At 45.2% G+C, this 12,467-nt stretch overlaps 1 non-coding gene across 1 annotated transcript; it reads left to right on the top strand.

Moving 5' to 3' along the window:
- The first annotated feature begins 1,309 nt into the window (after nt 1-1,309).
- On the top strand, nt 1,310-1,383 carry trnar-ucu. The gene has a single exon. It is a non-coding gene; the product is annotated as a tRNA-Arg (tRNA).
- The last annotated feature ends 11,084 nt before the right edge of the window (nt 1,384-12,467 follow it).

Below are 12,467 nucleotides of genomic sequence, written 5' to 3'. Positions count from 1 at the left end.
GATGATTGTTGTAATATTGCCTTTTTTACATGCCTTTCTATCTCCTGATTTATTTTCTGCCCCACATCCTGACTACTGCTAGGGGGCCTGTATATAACTCCCATCAGGTTCTTTTTACCTTTGTGATTCTCAACTCTACCCACAGAGTTTCTGTGTTCTGATAGCTCCTTGCTATTGATTTAACTTCATTCCTTATTAACAATGCAACGCATCTACTTTGCCCATCTGCCTGTCATTTCGATAGGACATATACCCTTGGATATTTAGATCCCAACCCTGTTCCCCTTGCAGCCACGTCTCTGTGATGCCCACAACATTGTACCGGCCAATTTCAATGTGCACATCAAGCTTATTTACCTTGTTCCGTATGCTGTGTACATTTAGGTACAACACCCTCAATCCTGCATTGACCACCTCCCTTCTCACACTTGTCACCTGAGGGTGATGTTGTTCTCTTATTTTTGTTCTCTATTTCCCCTTCAGTTATGACAGCTTCTCAGCTAATGCTCTGGTTCCCACCCCCTTCTATACTAGTTTAAATCCTCCTGAGTGACTCTAGTAAACCTCCCAGCCAGGATATTAGTGCCCCCCCCACCCCATCTTTCTTGTAATGAAAAATGAAAATCGCTTATTGTCACGAGTAGGCTTCAATGAAGTTACTGTGAAAAGCCCCTAGTCGCCACATTCCGGTGCCTGTCCGGGGAGGCGGGTACGGGTACCCCACATCCTCTCCACATCCCCCTGTCAATACCTCTCGGGATTTTAAAAGTTTGATCAAGTCGCCCTCTTAATCTTCTGAACTGCAGTGGGTACAAACCTAATCTCTAACAAACTTTCCTCATAAGACAACTCACCCATTCCTGGTATTAGTCCAGTAAACCCTCTCTAAACGGCTTCTAATGCATTTACATCTTTCCTCAAACAAGAAGATCAAACCTGTACACAATACCCTGTTTTTATAATAATTTCCCCTCACAATAAATGATAAAATTCGATTAACTTCCCTATTTACTTGCTGCCCTCTTTGCGATTCATATCCTAGGGCACCCAGATCCCTGGACACATCTCTGCTCTGCTGCGACTATTTTGGAAGGGGAGTATTCAGTCTGGGTGGATTCCCCAGTTCTTCACTCCAACTTCCCTCCGTTCAGTTTTGCCAATTCCAGGTCCCAGCTGCCTTGCAATCCAGATCCGGAGTTTGTGCTGCTCTCTTTCGCTCGCTGTGCACATCCCACATCCCAATTGCAATAGCTCAGTCATGAATGTTCTCTGCAATTTTGCTACAGAAGAGGGGAAGGAAAGCAGGTCAGTCTCTGTGGCGCAATGGATCAGCGCGCTGGACTTCTAATCCAGAGGGTCCGGGTTCGAGTCCCGGCAGAGATGGTGATGTTAAATGTGTTTTTTTTTCATCACGTCCCCTTCAGAAGAATAAAAATCCGAATTAAATGCCTTCAAAGCAACGTGAAACTTATTTATATCGACAGTCTGCATTTGTGCAATTGCTGGAATATGCTGCACGTGCGATTTATTTTGAAACAAAGCATTCTCACTCTTGCTGAATCCTTGCAAAATAGGAATAATTTGGAAGAAGGTATTTGGATTGTTACCCCTCTCACTGCATCATTGCCCTTTGCACATTGAGGAAGACCATTGCATTAATCTGGGCTCAAAGTTCCTTTATATATATTTGCAATCTAGCAGAATCTGCGAGAATCAAAGAGGTTGAAGGAGTTCGGGATTTTTCCAGGGGGCGAGGAACCCCCTTTGAGCTGTGGTCCAGGGAGGAGAGCGAGTGTGCGCTCTCCATGGTGCTGAATCCGGGCGCCCTGCGGCTGCTGCTGTCCCTGGTGCTGGTTCTGAGGGGCTGGGTCCTCTGGCGCTGAAGCGAGTTCAGCCACAGTCAAAGCAGCAAACTGCATTGACATAGCGCCTCCTGGAACCCACCAAGCCTTGCCAAGTCGCTGATCAGGAGGGCTACCCAGGACAATTTGACAGGGAAGCACGCGAGGCAGTGTAGGGGAGGAAGGCTTCAAGGAGAGAGAGAAGTGGAGGGAGACACAGAGGGAGGGAGGCCCACAGAGAAAGAGAGACGGTCAGGTAGAGGAAGGGATTTTCAGAGCTCATGGAACCCCAAGTGTGGTGCTGAATGCTCAAAAGGCCAGAATTCGAACAGCTCAGTGGATTTTAAGGGCTGGAGGAGGTTACAGAGATAGAACATAGAACAGTACAGCACAGAACAGGCCCTTCGGCCCTCAATGTTGTGCCGAGCCATGATCACCCTACTCAAACCCACGTATCCACCCTATACCTGTAACCCAACAACCCCCCCCCCCAACCTTACTTTTATTAGGACACTACGGGCAATTTAGCATGGCCAATCCACCTAACCCGCACATCTTTGGACTGTGGGAGGAAACCGGAGCACCCGGAGGAAACCCACGCACACAGGGGGAGGTAGTGAGATAGGGAGGGCTGTGGGATGTTAGAGAGATAAAGAGGACTAGAGGATGTTACTGAGGTAGGGAGGGTTGTAAAGACTGGAGAAGGTTATAGAGATAGGGTTGTAGCAAATTGGTGAGGTTACGGAGATAGGGAGCATTGTGGGTTGGAGGAGGTTACAGAGATAGGGAGAGTTGTAGGGGCTGGAGGAGGTTACAGAGATAGGGAGGGTTGCTGAGTCTGTAGAAGGTTACATAGATAGGGAGGGTTGTAAGGGTTGAGGAGATTACAGAGATAGGAAAGGTTGTAGGGGCTTGAGGAGGTTACAGAGATAGGGAGGGTTGTACGGACTGGAGGATGTTACAGATAGGGAGGATTGTAGGGGCTGCAGGAGGTTACAGAGATAGGGAGGGCTGTGGGATGTTAGAGAGATAAAGAGGACTAGAGGATGTTACTGAGGTAGGGAGGGTTGTAAAGACTGGAGAAGGTTATAGAGATAGGGAGGGTTGTAGCAAATTGGTTAGGTTACGGAGATAGGGAGCATTGTGGGTTGGAGGAGGTTACAGAGATGGGGAGGGTTGTAGGGGCTGGACGAGGTTACAGAGATGGGGAGGGTTGTAGGGGCTGGACGAGGTTACAGAGATAGGGAGATTAGTAGTGGTTGGAGCAGGTTACAGAGATAGGGAGGATTGTAGGGACTGGAGGAGTTTACAGTGATAGGAAGGGTTGTAGGGGCTGGAGGAGATTACAGAGATAGGAAGGAGTATAGATTCTAGAGGAGGTTACAGAGATAGGGAGGGCTGTAGGGGTTAGAGGAGGTTACAGAGATAGGGGATTGTACGGACTGGAGGAGGATACAAAGGTAGGGAGGGCTAGATGATGCTACTGAGTTAGGAAATGTTGTAGGGGCTGGAAAGCTTATAAAGAGAATGAAGATTGTAGGAGCTGGAGGAAGTTGCAGAGATAGGGAGGTTTGCAGGGTCTGGAGGAGGTTACAGAGATAGGGAGGGTTGTAGGGGTTGTAGGTGGTTATAGAGATAGGGAGTGTTGTAGGGGCTGGAGTAGGTTACAGAGATAGGGAGGGTTGTAGGGGCTGGTGGAGGTTATAGAGATAGGAAAGGTTGTGGGGGCTAGAGGAGGTTACTGAGATAGGGAGGGGTGTAGGGACTGGAGGAAGTTACTGAGATAGGGAGGGTTGTAGCAAATGAACGAGGTTAAGGAGATAGGGAGCATTGCGGATTGGAGGAAGTTATCGAGATGGGGAGGGCTGGGGCTGGACAAGGTTACAGAGATAGGGAGGGTTGTAGGGCTGGAGGAGGTTACAGAGATAGGGAGGGTTATAGGGGCTGGAGGAGGTTACAGAGATAGGCAGGTTGTCGGGGCTGGAGGACATTACAGAGATAGGAAGGAGTATAGGTGCCTGAGGAGGTTACAGAGATAGGGAGGGCTGTAGGGGCTAGAGGAGGTTAAAGTGATAGGTTTTTAGGGGCTGGAGGAGGTTACAGAGAGAGGGCCAGATGATGATGTGACCGTGGATGAAAATTGTAAAAGTGGTATGTTTTTGCACTGGAGTCAAAATATACCCACGGCACAGAGGGTGATGAGTGAAAGGGACATGACGCGGATAAGGGAGACCAGCCCAGGGAACAGTGGAATGGTCGAGGCTGGTGATTACAGACCAATGGAGACAGATGTTGCCACAGGTGAGCTGAGTGAAGAGCCATGTCAGGTGATGTTTCAGAGATTGGACTAGGCTGTTTTTGTGATGGTATACCTATTGCTGGCTTCCTTTAACACATAACAGAACCTCAAACGTCTGAAAATGAAATGAAAAATGAAAATCGCTTATTGTCACAAGTAGGCTTCAAATGAAGTTACTGTGAAAAGCCCCTAGTCACCACATTCCGGCGCCTGTTTGGGGAGGCTGGTACGGGACCTTTCTCTTTAAAAGGAAAACATTGCAGTTTGAACTAACCCACATTCTTGTCCGTAACACTTCGTGGTCAGAGGATTCTCACAGGATCAAATGTGACATTTCACATGGGGGAAAGGTTAGGAGCAACAGAGGGCCAAAGAGGCAGGAGGGTTTAGCTAGATGGTTAATTTACATATACTTCTATATACTTAGAACCTTTATCTCTATTACTATCTCGTATTTCTACACTGAACTTTTCTGCTGAACGAAAGCAATTAAGAATGTTGCCCCTCTCTCTGGAATATAGCCCCAACCATCTCCAGAACAAAATAATTTCTCACCTCGTTCTTCCAAAGAAACGTCTGAGAGACCATTTTGGACTATGCAGATCAATTTCAGGGTGATTTACAGAAAGGCTAGTTTGCATTTGATGAGCCAACCTTGCTAGCAGTTTGCTCAGACAACGGCCTCTCAACACAAACGTCACCACTTCCCGTACCAGCCTCCCTGAACAGGCGCCGGAATGTGGTGACTAGGGGCTTTTCACAGTAACTTCATTGAAGCCTACTCGTGACAATAAGCGATTTTCATTTTTTCATTTTTCACTTCCAACCCATAATGGCTGAAACATTATCAGTCCTGTTAACAATGCCAAATTCCAGAAGCTGAATAAACATCCTTTGCGAGACTCACTGCAGAGAAATAAAATCGTATCACCCAAGACGCTGGCCTTTTGAGCAGTTTAATATTAATTTGAGCTGTGTGACCAGCCTGCTCTATCACAGCCAACTGGCAGGTGAATCAGGAGCAAGCCCTGTCCAGGCTGAACTATCTGTCCATCTAACTGTACTCTATGGGAATAATTTGTACCTGGACCTCAGAACTGATGCAAACTCAGTGCATCTCCTTGCGCCAGCTGAAAAAGTGAATCTTACAGCACTGTCTCCAGACGATAATGAGATGCCTGCATGAAAGAATTTCTTCACTGGACTCTGACTTTGGGACTCTGGAACTCACATGACCAACATTCAGTTCCTTTCTGTGGATTTCGTCTGTGAACCCTCTGTTTCCCCATCCCTGCCCACAGGGTGTGAATCCAGGATGGGATATTGCCAACACTGCTCTTTTTTTTAGGGTTTTGAATGTGCACAATAAACTAACCTGCTGAGTTAATCATAACTTGAGTTTGATGTGGGATTATTCGTAAAATAACAACACACAGAGATCAAGGGGTTGAGAAATTGACCATCACTTATTCAAAAAAAAATGTTTTTTAAGTCCAAAGCACCTTTCTGTTTAAAAGGAAAACATTGCAGTTTGAATTGACCCACATTCTTGTCCGTAACACTTTGTGGTCAGAGGATTCGCACAAGATCAAATATGACATTTCACATGGGGGAAAGGTTAGGAGCAACAGAGGGCCAAAGAGGCGGGAGGGTTTATAGATGGTTAATTTATCGAACATAATCAAAAAATGCTGATGGAAAGCTGGGCTTTAGATCTACATTACTCAAGTATGTTACGGACAGGAAAGGTGTTAATTTCAACAGCCCTGATTCCCCCACCCTTTGATTTTTGATTCCCCCCCCCCCTTTAAAAATGGTGGCGTATCTTTCCCAACACTTCAATTTGGAATGTTCTAATCCCCTGTGAATAATTCTCACAGCAAACCAGAGATAAGATCAAATTAAAGGGGTTTGTTCATGTACATGTGCATGCACATGCTCTCACATACGCACACACATGCACGCACATTCATGTATGCACATACACAGATACACACATGCATACACATCCCCGTGCACATTCACATACACACAAACACACACACACAGGGGTGAGGGTTTTCACCCCTTTTGCACCCGGAGTAGTATTATGATACAAGTTGCTAGGATACCGGACAGAAATCTCAATATTTTGTTTAATTTGTAAGACTGTGTGGAAAGGATACTTCACTCCAGGAGTAATTTCACACACAAACAGAGGTATGGTATATTAAAACAAACTTTCTTACAAACACAGTATTACTAACTTTAATATTATAAAGGCAATAGCTTACGATTACCAGTTAAACAATGCTTAACAGCACAATGAAACAAAAACTACAAACTGTGACCTTTTATCTCCACTCAAGCAAAACCCCACCTCAGGGCTTGCGGGGCAGCGGAGGGGAAGACGGCAACCGCGCATGCGTGGGTGATGTCATTTAGGCGCCGCCGGCCACGTTATTCACGCCCCATCGCTTTGACGCAAGCGTCAAGGCCCGGCGTGCAAGATTGACGCGCCGCCGTTCCTAGTCCCCCTGGGGGGGGGGGGAATAGGGGGCGAGGAGCGGCCTCCGATGCCGGAGTGAAACACTCCGGTTTTCACTCCGGAGTCGGCACTTTGTCTCCCTTTGGGAGAATTTCGCCCGTAATCTTTGCCGTATACTGGTCGGGTATTAACCAAGATATCACAGACGTGATAATGTCATGTTCTGCTTGTGACAATAAGCGATTATTTTTTATTAATACATTTTTTTAATTGAAACAACCTCCCAAAAGGTGTATTAAATGTTCAGAGGAGCTTGCTGGAGTTATCAAGCTGCATCTACCAAAATCCTTGTGAGGCATCTAATTTTGTGAACATTTTGGCATTGGCTATTTCTGAGGTGATTTCCTCTCTTTTAGGTTTTGGGTAATCCTCTCAAACGAATATTTCTGTGGCGGTCTTTAGGATCCATGCATATCCTTATGTCACAGATGGTTTTTTTCCCACAGACTAGGGAGCGCACCCAGTCTGTTGGTTGTGTCACCTGAGAAATTATCCCTTGAGACTTTAGTCTCATGAGTTCAGCTTTCAATCTCTCTCAGTGGTGCTGGTAGTCGTCTTGGTGGATGGGTAACTGGTTTGGCATCTTTTTTAAGAAGAATTTTACATTGATATGGCAATGTGCCTGTGGTGAATGTAACTTAGTAATTCACACTGTATTTACCAATACCATTGTAAGCGCAGTAGCGTTATCCGACCACTAGGGGGAGTAGCTCTGGAAATGCTCAGGAGTTTTTGCAGGGCTCCACCCTTGGCTCCTCCCATGACTCCCCCCCCTAGACTGCTGTATAAATAACCGTGTCCAGAGCCAGCCTGCAGTTCATCGAGAGTTCAACGGGTAACAGGCTGGCACTGTAGTAAGTAGATGAAAACCACTGCTCATATCTAAAAGCACGTGTCTCGTGAATTGATGGTTCCATCAGTGCCCACATGCCATGAAGAACATCAGGGTATTCTTTCAATAATTGTTGGATGTCATCTTCTATTGTAGATGTCTCAGAAGTATTCAGGAAGATTCTCTGAATCAGCTGTAATTCTTAACATGCCTGAGCACCCAAAAGTAAAGATCGGTGATTATCCACTATTTCAAATCTTAGTTTTATTGTTGCTGGCAGATCTTAGTTGCTGGCAGCGAGATAACATGAACCACAAGGAATGATTTTAATTCCATTGTAATCTTTCAGTGAACATTTTGCAGGCACTATGTCATAGTCAGCTTTGATAGTAGACAAGTCCTTAGAGTTGAGTAAATTTGCTGAAGCGCCTGTATCTAACTTAAATGTTACTGGGTTATTGTTGATGCATACCGCTGTCATCCATTCATTACTAACGCTGTTGACTTTGTTGCTTGGAGAGCTTTCATTGTTGCTTGAAGATCTGTCTTTTGCCATGTGAGAGTACCTTTAAGAAAGAGGTGTTTATAAATGGGTGTGTATATAAGTATCTGTAGTGAGAGTACCTTTAAGAAATGGGTGTTTATTACTGCAGAGATGTCAGAGAGTGGGTGGAGCTGGGCTGTCTGTCAGCTTTTTACTTTTGTTTTAGGCGGTTTGCTGCAGGGTGTGTTTTAGTTTTGTTTTCAGAGCTAGATAGCTGCAGTCACAGCCAGAAGGTGTATGAATCTCTCTCTGTAAACCGATTGTAAACCGATCCTGGTGATTTAAAACTGATAACAGTAGTCACTTTAATATGATGTGCTTCTGGTAAAAGGTGTTTTAAGTTGTATGGATGTTAAAAGGAAAGCTTAAAGGATTACTTGGTGTTGTATTCTTTGGGGGTTGTATTTGAATTGATGGTTGCTAAGATGTTCACTGTATGTTTTAAAAAGGTTAACTTGAGTTCATAGAATAAACATTGTTTTGCTTTAAAAATTACTTTTCCATTTCTGCTGTACCACACCTGTAGAGTGGGCCGTGTGCTCCCCATACCACAATCTATTAAAAGTTATGGGTCAGGTGAACTCCATGATACACTTTGTTGCTTGAAGACCTGTCTTAGTTGCTTGAAGATCTTTCTATTTTACTTGAAGATCTATCTTAGTTGCGTGAAGAGCTTTCTTAGATGTGTGAAGATCTGTCTTAGTTGATGCTTCAACCACTCCGACAAAGAATGTATTTTTCAAGCAGAAGATTTAATCAACTTGGGAAAAAAATCTTGCGCTATTTTGACTTTTTCATCTTTCTCTATTGCATTATAATTCTTGTTGTGTTTTGGTGGGAGATAATTTGCTGAAGACTGGCACTGAAAAGCAGAATGATTCATTTTTGAACATCTCAAACAGCGTTTTCCAAAGGTTGGACAGTTCGCCTTTAAGTGGGCGTTACTACATCTGTAACACGTCATGACGTTGTCTCTCTGACTCATCAGTGACGTTTGCGCATGCCTAGACCTCTTTTGCGGAGTCTTGCATTTTGTGCAAAGTGTGCATGTCTCGAGTTGGAAAAATGCATGCGCAAGATAGCTGCCGTCTCGAACGTGCTACTGTGCTGCTTGCGACGCCATTTTAATTTTCTCAGCCATGTGGTGGACTTTTGCGCCTTTTTCTTTTGGATAAAATTCTAAGTATTGACTTTTACTTTGTTCGCTGGAGATGCATTTTTCAACAACTACTTTTAATGTAAAATCATTTTGGCGTAATAAGGCTTCTCTTAAAGATTCATCCATTATACCATAGATGATTTGATCCTCACTAGAGAGTCATGCAGAGCAGCATAATTACAGGTCCAGGGGAGCAGTTTTAGATCAGTTATGAAGTTAACGACAGATTTTCTAATCATTTGCACTTGCTCTAATATTTTGTTTGTCTGCATTCTGCAGTACTCATCAAATTTAGCGATTATCAGTTCAAATTTAGTTTTGTCTTCGCCTGCAGCAAAAGTAAATGAGTTGTAGATTTCAATAGCTTGCTGTCCTGCTCACGGCGGAAGGAAAATGATTTGTCCAGCTTCTGAAGCAGTATTTAAATCTTTAGCTTCAAGATAAAGCTGGAATTGTTGCTTAAACAGTTTCCAATTTAGATTAAGGTTACCGGTTGTCTTCAGATGTCTGGGAGCCTGCACTTAATCCATCAAAATCAATTTGTTGTTGATACTCCTTTCACTGCAATGACTTCACCATTCAAATAGTCGGTATCGGAACTTTACCTTCTTTGTTTGAATTTACTTAGTCTTTCTTAAAGCTCCTTCTGACCTGGTACCATGTTATATTACGATTTTGAAATATAGATATTTCTCTTTTTGTCCAGCCGAGTTGTTAAAATATAGATGTAGTCTTCCAGGTGATCACAAAATAATATAATGACTAATATAAAATAATCTTGTGAGTTCTTTCTACTTAAATACTGCACGAGTAATCAAACAAATAACTATCGATTTAACTATTAAGATAATGCTATATACTAAGATTTGTTAACTTCCCCTCATTAGCTGTTTCCCTTCTATACTCTCCAGACTCATAACACATTCCCCTTAGGAAAGAGCAGGAAAACCTTTTGAGGGGTCTTGGTAGTGTAGCTATCGAGTGATCACTTTCCTGTACTTGTTTAACATTACTTGATCATGTATTAATACGTACAGAGATCACAACACCTATCATGGGAGTGTTTGATGGGGACAGTGTAAAGGGAGCTTTACTCTGTATCTAACCCCGTGCTGTACCTGTCCTGGGAGTGTTTGATGGCGACAGTGTAGAGGGAGTTTACTGTGTATCTACCCAGGTGCTGTACCTGTTCTGGGAGTGTTTGATGGGGACAGTGTAGAGGGAGCTTTACTCTGTATCTAACCCCATGCTGTACATGTCCTGGGAGTGTTTGATGGGGACAGTGTAGAGGGACGTTTACTGTGGATCTAACCCTGTGCTGTACCTGTCCTGGGAGTGTTTGATGGGGTCAGTGCAGAGGGAGCTTTACTCTGTATCTAACCCTGTGCTGTACCTGTTCTGGGAGTGTTTGATGGGGACAGTGTAGAGGGAGATTTACTCTGTATCTAACCCCATGCTGTACCTGTCCTGGGAGTGTTTGATGGGGACAGTGTAGAGGGAGCTTTACTCTGTATCTAGCCCCGCGCTGTACCTGTCCTGGGACTGTTTCATGGGCACAGCGTAGAGGGAACTTTACTCTGTATCTAACCCTGTGCTGTACCTGTCCTGGGAGTGTTTGATGGGGATAGTGTAGATGGAGCTTTACTCTGTATCTAACCCCGTGCTGTACCTGTCCTGGGAGTGTTTGATCGGGACAGTGTAGAGGGAGCTTTACTCTGTATCTAACCCCGTGCTGTACCTGTCCTGGGAGTGTTTGATCGGGACCGTGTAGAGGGAGCTTTACTCTGTATCTAACCCCGTGCTGTACCTGTCCTGGGAGTGTTTGATGGGGACAGTGTAGAGGGAGCTTTACTCTGTATCTAACCCCGTGCTGTACCTGTCCTGGGAGTGTTTGATCGGGACCGTGTAGAGGGAGCTTTACTCTGTATCTAACCCCGTGCTGTACCTGTCCTGGGAGTGTTTGATGGGGACAGTGTAGAGGGAGCTTTACTCTGTATCTAACCCCATGCTGTACCTGTCCTGGGAGTGTTTGATAGGGACAGTGTAGAGGGAGCTTTACTCTGTATCTAACCCTGTGCTGTACCTGTCCTGGGAGTGTTTGATCGGGACCGTGTAGAGGGAGCTTTACTCTGTATCTAACCCCGTGCTGTACCTGTCCTGGGAGTGTTTGATGGGGACAGTGTAGAGGGAGCTTTACTCTGTATCTAACCCCGTGCTGTACCTGTCCTGGGAGTGTTTGATGGGGACCCTGTAGAGGGAGCTTTACTCTGTATCTAACCCCATGCTGTACCTGTCCTGGGAGTGTTTGATAGGGGACAGTGTAGAGGAAGCTTTACTCTGTATCTAACCCTGTGCTGTACCTGTCCTGGGAGTGTTTGATGGGGACAGTGTAGAGGGAGCTTTACTCTGTATCTAACCTCGTGCTGTTCCTGTCCTGGGAATGTTTGATGGGGACAGTGTAGAGGGAGCTTTACTCTGTATCTAACCCCGTGCTGTACCTGTCCTGGGAGTGTTTGATAGGGACAGTGTAGAGGAAGCTTTACTCTGTATCTAACCCTGTGCTGTACCTGTCCTGGGAGTGTTTGATGGGGACAGTGTAGAGGGAGCTTTCCTCTGTATCTAACCCTGTGCTGTACCTGTCCTGGGAGTGTTTGATGGGGATAGTGTAGTGGGAGCTTTACTCTGTATCTAACCCCGTGCTGTACCTGTCCTGGGAGTGTTTGATGGGGACAGTGTAGAGGGAGCTTTACTCTGTATCTAACCCCGTGCTGTACCTGTCCTGGGAGTGTTTGATGGGGATAGTGTAGAGGGAGCTTTACTCTGTATCTAACCCCGTGCTGTACCTGTCCTGGGAGTGTTTGATGGGGACAGTGTAGAGGGAGCTTTACTCTGTATCTAACCCCGTGCTGTACCTGTCCTGGGAGTGTTTGATGGGGACAGTGTAGAGGGAGCTTTACTCTGTATCTAACCCTGTGCTGTACCTTTCCTGGGAGTGTTTGATGGGGACAGTGTAGAGGGAGCTTTACTCTGTATCTAACCCCGTGTTGTACCTGTCCTGGGAGTGTTTGATGGGATGAGTGTAGAGGTCTTTCCATTTTGAACCGTTGGATGTGTAAGGTACAGATTGAGCTGGCAGAGAAGGTTTCTTGCAATCCTTCTTTCTTTATTTTGCTTGTTTCCTGAGGACGATACCTGTCAATTACAACATGGGGCGGGTTCTTCCATCCTGGCCCCCGGCCAAGGGGGTTTCCCAATGTGGGCACAG

The sequence above is a fragment of the Scyliorhinus canicula genome, chromosome 6 (assembly GCF_902713615.1).
Source record: "Scyliorhinus canicula chromosome 6, sScyCan1.1, whole genome shotgun sequence".
Lineage (NCBI taxonomy): Eukaryota > Metazoa > Chordata > Chondrichthyes > Carcharhiniformes > Scyliorhinidae > Scyliorhinus > Scyliorhinus canicula.
Note: the sequence above shows the minus strand (reverse complement) of the source record. Positions and strands in the feature narration are given on the sequence as shown.